The sequence below is a fragment of the Equus asinus genome, chromosome 20 (genome assembly GCF_041296235.1).
Source record: "Equus asinus isolate D_3611 breed Donkey chromosome 20, EquAss-T2T_v2, whole genome shotgun sequence".
In the NCBI taxonomy this organism is placed as follows: Eukaryota; Metazoa; Chordata; class Mammalia; order Perissodactyla; family Equidae; genus Equus; species Equus asinus.
In genome coordinates, this window is record NC_091809.1 from 30,231,327 (window position 1) to 30,243,582 (window position 12,256).

Genomic DNA, 12,256 nt, shown 5'->3' on the forward strand with positions numbered 1-12,256 from the left:
ACTGGAGGAACGCTTCTCCTCCTCAGCTCTTGCTTTCTTGGGGAGGGGGTCTCCTCCTGCAGGGCCCCTTGACCTCCCGTTCCTGGGCCTAGGCCTGTTCCAGCTGCCGCCCCTCCAGATGGGCTCTGAATGGCTCTCTTACCCCTTCTTCCCTCTCCGCAAAGAAGACCCCACTAAAGATGACCCTAAGCCACGCCTGCTCTGTGGCCCTAAGCAATAATGCCTGCCCTGGTTACCAAGGACAGTGACTCCTTTGGCCTTAGACTCTTGCCAGTTAAAAAACTGAGTGACACCCCAAACTCAATTAGGGAGAGACTCTGCAGCCTGCTGTGGCTCGGGCTGCTGTGCCAGGCTCCACTCACTGGTATTTTCAGGCTTGCCAGATACTAACCACAATTCATCGCTGGTAACACTGCATGTTCATATAGTGAGTTAAAAATCAAAGCAAGCAGACATACACATAAGCAAACAAACAAAAAGAGGAAAAAGGGCACATCACATGACAAGGTGTGTAGCCAGTGAAGGTATCCTGGGAGTGTTGCAAGTTAATCTGATGAAAAGAGGTTTAGTATTTAATTGCTTCTCATGTAACATTACTCTGCTTCAGAAATGTTTTGTATTTTGATATAAATAAACATTTGCTAAAAAACTTCATTTTCTAATTTTTATTTCTACCTAGCAAATATTTTCTGATGTTACCTTATTTCACCTCCGGCTTTAACTCTCCCTAATTAACTCATTTTAAACTCATGGCTCAACATGATTCTGAAAGGATTTCAGGCTTGGAGATCAAGGAACTGCTCTTCATTCACTGAGCAAATATATACTGAGGGTCTATTCTGTGTGGATCACTGTTCCATTCACTTGAGATCCATCTGTGAACAAGACAGATAAGTTTCCTGCTCTTCTAGGGCTGATATTCTAGTGAGAGACAGACAATAAGCAATTATTGCAATAAGAAATTGCCTAGACTATAATACAGGGATTAGTGCTTTGGAGAAAACATAGGGCAGGATTGGGGCAGGTGACGTGCAGGAGCGTGTGGGGTGCAGATTAAATAGAGTGCTCAGAGTGGGTCTCACTGGGGAGATGACACTTGGGCAGAAACTGAAAGGGGGTCGCTTATCTCATGGTCTGATGCACATAAAGTTCTTTGCCTTTGTAGGTTTCTTACAATGCCTGAAATCTTTAAGAACTAGAAGAGATGCTAACTCTTCAGTTATGTGATGAAGACAGTGTTCTGTTTGACTTGGACTTTGTCTAAATGAGCCCCCACTCTAACACGCTGGCCCGAGGCAGAATTTCACATGCAGGAGTCACGCGTGCAGTGACTCCTTTGTGACTGAACTGCGCCTTTCCTTTCCCTTGAAGGGATTAGCGCATCTTATTCTCTCATCTCCAGGTTGACTTGGTAGATCTGATGCCTAAATAAGCACACCATCCTCCCCTTATCACCTCCTCTTTCTTGTTTCTTGGCATCCTTTCTTCCTGATGTTGTATCTTGGCAATACTCTGGCTATCTATCAGCTCCTACTATGCTTGTTTTTAATTTCATTTGGTCTTTAGGTGGAGGGCAAATACCAACATAGGATATTCCTATTTATGCTCATAGTTCCAAGTGAAGAAAACAACCAGCCCACTGGCCAAACAAAAAAATAGGTCCACCTACCAATTTAAAAACGTCTGCGGGGCCGGCTCCGTGGCCGAGTGGTTAAGTTCGCGCGCTCCGCTGTGGTGGCCCAGGGTTCGGATCCTGGGCGCGGACATGGCATGGCTCGTCAGGCCATATTGAGGCGGCGTCCCACATCCCACAACTAGAAGGACCTGCAACCAAGATAGACAACTATGTATCGGGGGAGGGGGTGGCGGTGGTGGCGGTGGTTTGGGAAATAAAGCAGAAAAAAAAAAAAAAGATTGGCAACAGTTGTTAGCCCAGGTGCCAAACCTTTAAATAAATAAATAAATAAATAAAAAATAAAAACGTCTGCTGTGGTGTAAAAAGTCTCCACAAAAAATTCCCTAAAAGCCCTGAGACAGTGCTCTGATGCCAGGAGAGCCTTCTGGGGCCATGGATTTCTTGGGCCTCAATAATCTGTCACAATTCTCATCCTTACCTGGTCTCTGTTCTTCTCTCCTCTGCCCTTCCTTTTTCTTCGCAGGCCATAATGAAAACCTTTTTGATATCTCTAATACACCCTGGTCTTAATTTTTAAAAGCAGATGCATGGAGTGTTTTGTAGTCTGTTTACACATAAATGAGTGGCCAACTGGTGCCAGCCCCACCCTGTGAAGGCCAGCTCTTCGAACCCCTCCCCGTTCCTGGGAGCAGCCCCTAATCCTCTCAGGGCCGTGACTGTTTGACAGGGGGAGGTTGTGGACCAGAGTCAAACATTTTTGTTAGATTTGGCAAACAAACTGTGGCAAAGCTAAGTTAAAAACAAATTAATTGGTGAGGAAAAAACAACTAGTTTGGGTCAGGAGGCCCTTCCCTGAGTTAAACTGTTATTTAAGGGACTTTAATCTATTTTTAAAATTGACTCTAACTTCATGTTAACCCAGTCCTCCATGCTTTAAAAAGTTATTCCACATATATTTCATTTGGGGGTCCCAGTAACCTTAAGGGGTAAGTTAGGATTGAGGTGGTGAGAACCAACAAACAAGCCAACCAACCAATGTCCCTTCCTTCCTCTTCCCTCTCCCTCTCTCCCTTCTCCCTCCTCCCATTCCCCCTTCCCCTCAGTCCCTCTCTCCCTCCCTTCCCTCCCTCCTCCCTTCCCTCTTTTTTCCTTCCCTGCTCCTTCCCCCCTCGTCCCCTCTCTCCCACTTCCTCCCCCATTTCATCCTTTCTTCCATATCCTTCCTTATTCCACAAAGGCTTTAAGACAGCAAGGAATTGCCTAGAAAATAGGAAGAGGGCTCAGACTTTAGTCCTGGTCCAGTACTTTTTCCCGTAGGCTTCCTTTCAGATGGACACGACCGGTCCCAGGATGCCTGTGTTCCCCCAGTGGGGTCTTACAGCCCGTTGAATCTGGAAAATGAGACTTTGGAACCCTACTGAGCAATGCCAATACATTTATGAGTGGAAATCAGTAAATTACTGTGACAAGGATGGGAGAGCCCACGTGACACACAAATGTCATAGGCTTTATAAACCTCAGGATAATACTGATCTCAGGGATCCAGACCCTTTACTTCTAGGTTCTGGGGAGAGACTGGGCTGGTCCTGGAGCAGTAAGGGCCCTTTGTCGTACAGACAGCATGGTACAGGGAGAGCCCAAGTCATGCCTATAAGCTAGCCCAGGTTTCCTTTTATGTCCCCAGCCTCCCCTTTTGGGCCCCTTCCCTTGTTTCCATAGAACCCTTTTCCTCTATGGTCAGGGGCCTTGTATCCTTCTGTCTACAAACTTGTTGTCAAAGAAGGATTTCAAGATGCTTACTTCCTTCATCAGGCAAGCGAGGTGGGTGGGATCATTTTGCCAGGACCCTGAAAGCCCAGATCATAGATCACTCTGCTCTTGAGAAACTGCCTTTCTCCTTTATGCGTCAGCCCCAGTCTATAAAGCCATCTGTGTTTACAATGGCTTGCTCCCACTCACCAGGGGAGGAAATCCTTGTCTTGGTTCTGCCATTTAGTAACTGGTGAACTTGGGCAAATCACTTAGCCTTCCTGAGGAAGCTAGCTGCTTTTGTCAGCGTCCCTCCTTCCTAATACCCAGTAGGAGGTGTGCATCCTCTAGTTGGCACATACTCTCAAACACCAGGGGTGCTGATCAGTCTCTCTTAGGGCCTCCTTAGAGCACCAGTTTGAGCCATAAGGTTCTGCAGCTCAACCAGTGGCCATTCCAAGGAGAGAGATGACTTTCTTTCCTTCTTGCTAACCACCCCAAGCTATGTGATAGATTATTTCGGAGTCCTTATTTCATTTGGATTTGGGGGAGAACCACACCCTCTCTGCTCACATTGGAAGGAGAAGGACAAGACTCTTAGCATTTACAGGCACTCCTCATAAGGCAGTGCCTCTGGACTTGAGTCTTCCCTTTTCTCTTCCCTTCCCAGGCCCTCTATCTTACCAGCCACAGGGGAGTGGTGAGGTGGTGCTAAGGCCAAAGATGCTGCCTCTTGGTAGGTTGTGCTGGAGGTAACTGGCCCTCTTGAGAACTGTGGCTACCTCAAGAAAGAGAGGTACTTAGCTCCTATTTGCCCACAGTTTAGGGCCTTAGTTGCCATTCACAGGCAGCAGGATTGTTGCCTGTTAAGTGTCCCTTAACACACTGTTACACTTGCTCATTATGTGTCTGCCTTACTGGTGTGTAAGCTCCTCGGACATTGGGCTCTATCTGTCTTGTTCACTTTTGGAGCTCGAGTGGCTGTCACAAAAGAGATTTATTCAATACTCATTGAAAGAATGGCTGACTGCTCAGAAACTGCATCATTGAATTTGGAGGCATTGGTAACCTTGGTGAGAGCAGCTTCAGCAGAATGATGGGGACAGAAACCGGACCGGAGTAAGTTGAGGCATGGGAAATGAACAATTTGAGACAAGGTCTATAGACAACACTTTTGAGAAGTCTAGTGTTTTAAAATATAATATATTAACAGAAAGTCTGAGGTATAGTAAGGCCCAGAGATCAGGAGACAATTGTCATGGAAAAGATAGTTTGTTACTCACTGTTCCCAAGAGGAGGGGATATATCATGCCATAAGGGGCCACGTGGAGAAGCACCAGGGTGGTAAGGAGGCAGAAGGAGAGCGGGAAACTGTGGGCAGGAGTCTTTACTGCGGTTTTCATGGGAAGGAACAGGCAAGGCAGGTAAGCAGGCTTAGATCTGGTTAGTTTGAATAATTTCGGTGGACTCCCGGATGTAGGGGCTGTACCAGTTGTCTGGTACCTGGCCCCGGGGGGATTAGTAGCGTGGAGCATAAAAGCCTGATAAGGGAGGTGGTTGGAGGTATGGGCTCTGGGTTGGTTTGTATCTGAAAACTGTACTTGTGGGCAAGTTATCTATTATCTCCAGGAATTTGCTAATTCTGGGAAGGCCAGTCTCTCCAGGGCCAGCAAGTGCCCAGATGTCAAAGCCTCAGAATACAGACAGTAAAACAGGGTTAATATTCCTCATAGCAAAGGGGAGCAGAGAAATGGGATGGTAGCCAGTGAGGGGACGATGTCACAAGGGTAGATTTATCTGTTTCTAAGTTGGGAGATGTTAAGGTATGATTTTGTGCTGCTGAAATGAACCAATACAGGAGGAGACCGATGCCAGCAGGGATAAAGGTGATAACAAAAGTAACAAGGCACTCGGTAAATTAACAGTAAAGGGGATCTAGACCTCACATGGATGAACTGGCCTTTGAGGAAAGGTGAGCTATTTTATCCCTTGGGACAAGAAGGAAGAAGATGCCAGGATGTCCTGGGAGTAGGAGAGAGTTCTCTTTTGATGACTTGTGTTTTCTTATGAAGTGAGAGACAAGGTTACCAGCTGAAAGGTCAGAGGGGTCATGGTGGTGGTGGAAAAGGTATGAAGAATGAGCTTACTAGAGAATTGCTAAGAATTGCTGGGCTGTTTTTTGTGTCAATTTGAGGCTGGTGATATTATATTGTGGGTTATCCAGAATTGTGGATTTTCTAGGAAAGTATGATGAGGGAGAGGGACAAGGTAGTTGAGGGAGATTAAAAGATAATAATAAGAAAACATGAAATCTTATGTTGATGAGTAAATAAGATATAACAAGACTGATAAATACAATTAAGATGATGGGTTCAATGATTTGGAATCTTGATTACTACTTTTTTTTGGAGGGGGCAGTGTTGAGTCACTGTGCTTGAAGCATAGGAGCTTGTGGTCAGATCTTGGTAAGAATGTGTTCATAATTTAAAGGAAGAAGAAATTCCAGCAACGACCAGGGCCATGGTATGACCATGGGAGTAGATGGCTCAGGTAGGGTGTGAGAAAAGTTCACTAAAGATGAGGATCTCAAAGAACTAAGAGGCCATGATGGTGGATGGATCACCTAGGTAGGTCATCCCTGAGAATGGTGACAGTTGAGTAGAGAGGAAGACAGTGAGGCAAGTGCTAAAACTTTCCATGAATGAAAGGCAGTTTTCATGATGGGAGATGTCACCAACAAGGAGAAGGAGAAGGTGGTAGATTTGAAAGGCTGAAGCTTCACAGGAACATATTTAAGGGGAGAGAAATGGTCTGGAATCAGCAGATAGAGTCTCTGTTTTCCCACAGCCTACATTCTCCTGTAGGGAGCAAGCCAATCAATCGACTGATCAATCAATTAATCTATCAATCTTAGATTGTAATGGCTATTATGCAGAGAGAATGACTGGTTGATTGCTTTAGATTGGTGGTTAGGGAAGACCTCTCCAAAATAACATTTTAAGCCTTGTCTCATTTGGTGACCAGAAGGGACCAGTCAGATAAAATTCAGCAGAGAAGAGCATCTCAGGTAGAGGGTGCAGTTAATGCGAGGACTCTAAGGCAAGAACGAGTGTGGTATGTTTGAGGAACAGAAAAAGCAATGTGATGTGAGTGTGCAGGGGAGTGCAGAGAGGGGCAGAAGATGAGGCTGGAGCGCTGAGTCAGGGCTGTGCAAACTCCAAGGAGTGAGATTTTATTTCAGGATGATGGAAAGGCATTGGAGAGTTTTAGGCTGAGAAAAGGCATGATCTAATTTACACTTTAAAAAGCTCCCTCTGACTGGTGGTGGAGAGTAGACTGTAGAAGGAGAAGAGCAGAAGGAGGGAGACTAGTGAGAAGACCACTACTGTAGTCCAAAGTTGAGAAGATGGTGTTTTAGACTAGGACAGTCATGGTACAGATGGAGAGAAGTGAGGCCAAACGGATATATTTGTAGGGAGAGTTGACCAGTAGAAAGATCTGAGGTGATAGGTGAGGGGAAATAGAGGAATCAAGAATGACTCCTAAATTTTTTACCCGAGTGACTGAGAACGCAAAGACTGGAGGAAGAGGAGATATGAAAGGGGAGGGAAATCAAGTGTTCGTTAACATCTGAAATGATTACTAAACATCCAATTGGAGATGTCAAGTAGGCAACTGGATATATGAGTATGGAATTCCAGAGGGAGACAAGGGATGGAGATGTGGATTGGGGGGTCATCCACAGACAGATGGTATTTAAGTCCCAGGAAGAGATGGTCAATAGAGAAGAGAAGGGGTGCAAAAGAGAGGTACTAAAAGCCAGTGAGTGAAGAAAAGTAAGATAAGTACAGAGAAGTGACTGTTGGTTTGGACAGCAAAGAGGTAGGTGACTGATGATGTGGACAAGGGCAGCCTCAGTGGGATGGTAGAGACAGAAGTCCAGCCGGAGTGAGCTGAGAAAGTTGAGATAATATTGACAAATCTAGGACTAGGAGGCAGAGGGAAAGTTCTGATAATGTGGGGGAATTTGCTGACCACTGAGTGGAAATTTCCTGCAACATTGTTTAAAGGTTTAGAAGCATAGTAGGTACTGTAGTGTCCCACCCAAATCCCCTATACTGAATAGGTGTAGCCATTCCCCAGCTTCTTTGACTGTAGCTAATGGCTCACAGGTTCCCCATTACTAGAGAAGTGCCTTTGAGCCTTCTTGAGAAGGCCGACAGGAGCCTACTTGCCAAGAGGTTATATACCCCTCCCGTAGGGTGCCCCTCACTCAGTGGCTGATACAGGGCTACAAAAGGCCACCCCTGCCTTAAGAGGTACACCTCTATGGTGATCTCCATGGACCAGGCTAAGGCTGGAATTCCCCTGAGACCACATCCTTCTTTCCCCAATCCTGTCTAGCTTTCCTTACTCCCTCACATGTTTTTTCCTGAAGAGGATTTCCACCATATGGCACACGAACCCAACTGCCTGCCTTAGGCTTTGCATACAGGGAACCCATTCTAAGACCTGCTGCCAGGAGACTCTAAGGATGGAATTCTGGAGTTGGACCACTTGCCAACTCGTTGGCAACAGGAACCCATCATGGTGGTAGGTGAAACTGTTAACAGTCCCTGGCATGTTCTAACAGTGCAATTGCTAGGATATTACTTATGCTGAATGGAGGCAGGGTACCGGTGAGAGGGATTTACTGGTTCATAGGATATCTTGTATTTTAGAGACACTGGAGAAAGAGTACTTACAGGAACTGTGGAATTGAGTGGCTGTTGCAGAACACCGTTGATGCTTTGGAGAGTGAAAATGCAGGATCAGGGAAATCAATCACCAATTTAAAGCAAAGCATGAGTCAAAATACCTCCTCAGCAGCTTTAAAGAGACTTCATCTCCTGCAGCAGAAGTGCTGAAAACCAGACCCAGGACTTAATTGTAAGAGTGGAAAAATTTTGGAGAAGGCTGAATTTCAGCCTGATGAGTCTCCTATGCTGAAGTCATGGCCCTGACAGGGAAAGAGTGAGGCCCTGTAATCTGGTATAGGAACATACAGATGAATGTGTTGGAAACCTTGAACCTCCAGATTCCTCTGAAACCTCTGGTCCTACAGAAATGGCCACTCCCTCTTGCTGGAAGATAGAAGCCCCACCTTGTGTGAAGAACAGCCAGATGCCTCAACAGGGCAAGTGTCTTACAAGAAATTCTTGACTTTCTCAGCAGCTGCCTCATTCTTCTCTTCTTATCACCAGACAAATAATGAGAGTCAAATCTCAGTGTGACCCCACTGGGAAGCTGTTGAGTCTGCTAAGAAGACAGGGATTTCACCAAGGAGCTGCAGGGCCTGGCCAATGTGCACTGGGCAGGGACTGGGAGAGCATGCCCAAGAGTGGATCCTGTGAGTGCTGGATCAAGGGGGCCGGAATAGAAAACTCTCTGTGGGAGAATTTGTTAAGTTGGTAGCACTCTCCCATGACACAGGATTTCACGGTCTAGCAACGGCCCTGGAAGGTGATTCTAGTAGGAGCTAGAAAGGTTCCTGAAAGTTTGATGAGAGTGATGGCCCACACTAAATAACAAAGATATGACAAAGAACTCCATTGCAGACTGTGGAAGAAGACATCAAAAAGCTTAGAGAATTGGGCATGCCAGAATGGATCTACTATATAAAACCAGAACCCCCACCTGCTGACTGTGTTTTTTGATTGGGTTGGAGGACTCTCCATTTACCCAGGAGGTAAAGGATGTGTTGGTGAGAGGGGGACCAGCATGGATGAGAAGCTCACCAGTGACTGTCCTTTATGGGCTGGTGACTGAACATGCCGTTACAGAACTGAATGTCTACCAAAAACCTGCAGGAGGTATTATTATTAATGGTGAAACATTAGAAGCATTCTTTCCAAAGCCTAGAATAAGAAAAGAAATAAGGCATCAATTCTACTATGAAGTTGTACTGGAAATCCAACTGATGTAAATAAAACTAAAAAAAAAGAGGTTTAAAAATGTGAAAGTAAAACAATATTTTTATTATTCTCAAATAATATGAGTAGCTACATAGAAAATCTGTGAGAATCTATGGGCAAACTATTAGAAATAGTGATGGAACTAAGCAAGATTGCTGGATCCAAGATGAACAGCATTTCTTTATACTAGCAACAGAAAACATAATTTAAAAGTTACCTTTATAATAGCAATGACAGCAACAACAAAATAATATACTAAGGAATAAATCTAACAAAAGATGGGCAAGACCTTTATAGATCAAATGGTAAAATTTAATTGAAAGACGTAAGAGGAGGCCTAAAGAAATGTGAAGCGCACGCCAAGACAGATGAGCATCCCTGGCTCCTTGTGTTACTGGGTGGATTTTTCTAATTGTTCTTTTCACTGAGGATGTGGTCCTTCAGGGGTCCTAGTTTTCTGCGGCCTGCCAGCACCAACACTCTGCCATATGTGGGCCCAAGACTTATGTCTTGTCCCTGGCTGTTAAAACCTCAGCTCTTTAGTTACAGGATTGACCCTTCCGCTGTCCCCCTCTCCTCCTTGCTCAGGTCAACTATAGCAGCAGCTCAAGCTTAGGACTCTGGTTTCCAATTCACTTTTAATTTTTAGCTAGGGGCAATTACCCATACTCTCTTATAGACTCAGCTGTGTATTCAGAAGTATGCTTACTTTATTTTATTCAGCATTCTGGATTTTTGAGGCAGAAGACTTTTTAGATTATCTAGTTGGCCTTGTTATCAAGACTGAAAGTCTCCAACCTTTCTTTGTCTTTGTTTGAAGTATAACTGTTTTTTTTCTATGTAGCATATTTGTAAATATGTTTCTTGACTCAATCTAAAGGTGTTTTTCCAACAAGCATTCAGTTCATTCACATTGCATCACAACTGCTTCACTTTATATAGCATTCTCTTATTTTATATTTTTTATTCATTTTACTTTATGGTTTCCTGATTTTATTTTTCCTTATTTTGCTGGTTTGCTGTTTATTTTTCAGTTGCTCTTTATCGCTATTTTACCCCTTTATTACATTTGGGAGTTTCACTATCATTTGCCATTCCATTAATGACTGTGTACTCTTTCCTAGTACTCAATCAAGTCCATATTTCCTTCACCACTAGTAGATGATAACGAATGTCAACCTCTTCCCCCACTAAGACACTTGATTATCTGACTGCTTCCCACACTCTGCCTAAGATGAGGCTTTAGGATATTTTCCCTTCCCTACGTTCCTCCTCCCCAACCTGAAAGGACATCTTTGAACATTTTTACTTCTATCTCCTCATCCTAATACCTAGGTTGTTTTATTGTGTGTGTGAGGAAGATTGGTCCTGAGCTAACATCTGTTGCCAATCTTCCTCTTTTTGCTTGAGGATTGTCACTGAGCTAACATCTGTGCCAATCTTCCTCTGTTTTATGTGGGATGCTGCCGCAGCATGGCTTGACCAGTGGTGCTAGGTCTGTGCCTGGGATCCAAACCTGCGAACCCTGGGCTGCTGAAGTGGAGCATGCGAACTTAATCACTACGCCACCGGGCCAGCACCCCTAATACCTAGGTTTTGCTGAGAGAATTTAATACATTTATTCTAAGCTATCATTAGAATTTATATTGCGATAGGTCTCTTCTATTTTAAGAATCCTTATTTCTTAGATTACACATTCTCAGATGCTCATTTTCAATATATATTTGACTGCATGTGTATATAAAATGATATCTATGAATGCATATATATGCATATTTAAGTATTTGTATATATTTATTACTTACCACTTTCTTTTCTCCATCATCCTCTATCTCAAAGTCTTTGGTTTGAATAATTGTTTGAGAGTAAAGTCTTTCCCAAGTTCTTTTCTTAGATAGATTCATAGGTGATAGAGTCTCTGGACCACGCATATATGCAAATACTTTTCTACTGCTTGTGATAGCAACATAGCACCAGGGGTCTTTAGCCCTCTTTCAACGCACCAAGAGGAAGCCTCTCAGCTCCTGATCATCTCTTATTCTAGGCTTGGGGCAAGGGAAGACTCAGCTCACTGTTCAGCTCTTCTTCTGCTCCTTGGGCTATTATTACCTTCCCTGAACACTAAGGTTTCTCCAGGATGCACCAAGTTCCTCATCTGACCCTGGGATTTTTCCAACACTTGGCCCTGACTCACTGTTGCAAAGGAAGAATAGATGGAGCCTCATACTAAATCATAAAAGTGGTTGGGACTTCTTGTGAGAACATGGCGAGAGGGACGAGCAGGGGACCAAGAATAGAATCCTGGGAAACACCAAGGTTTAAGAGGCAGGCAGAGAAAAGGGGACCTAAGAAGCAGACCTAGAAGGATAGGCGTAAAGGGGAGGAGAACCGGGGAGTAGAGAGTCTCAAGGAGGAGGAAGTGGTCAGTAGGGTCAAATGTAATAGAAAAGGTCATGTCAATATCACTCATATGTCTTCACAAGCTGAGGTGAAAATCTCATTAGCCTTCCATTGAAACCACACGTTTCAATGACTCCATGTTGCATTTGCCGAATAAACAGGAAGGATGCAAATATCAGTGCTGTGCTCCATAGCCTAGAGAGGGCCACATATTGCATACATAAAGTGCAGCTCCTTCTGTTTTATGTGCTTGTTTTTGTTTCCTGTGAGGACACCTTAATTCCTAGAATCTCAAAGAGTAAAGATCAAGGACTCTCTCTATTCCCACCCCCCCCCCCGCCTCAATATAAATTATTGGATGTGATTAGATGAGCAGAAGGAGCAGCATCCAACTCCTAAATGTAAATGACTACACTGAGATGGAGAGAGGAGCAATGAAGAATGACGCCATACTACATTAGTTAGAGTTCCAACAGGAAACAGACAATCAGAGGAAGGTTTATTTATAAAGGGGCTA

The 12,256-nt window shown here is 44.3% G+C and overlaps 1 protein-coding gene across 1 annotated transcript in view; it reads left to right on the forward strand.

Annotated features, from left to right (window-relative positions):
• IGSF9B (immunoglobulin superfamily member 9B) overlaps positions 1–12,256 on the forward strand; it is a 100,000-nt gene that overhangs the window by 63,898 nt on the left and 23,846 nt on the right. The window lies entirely within an intron of this gene.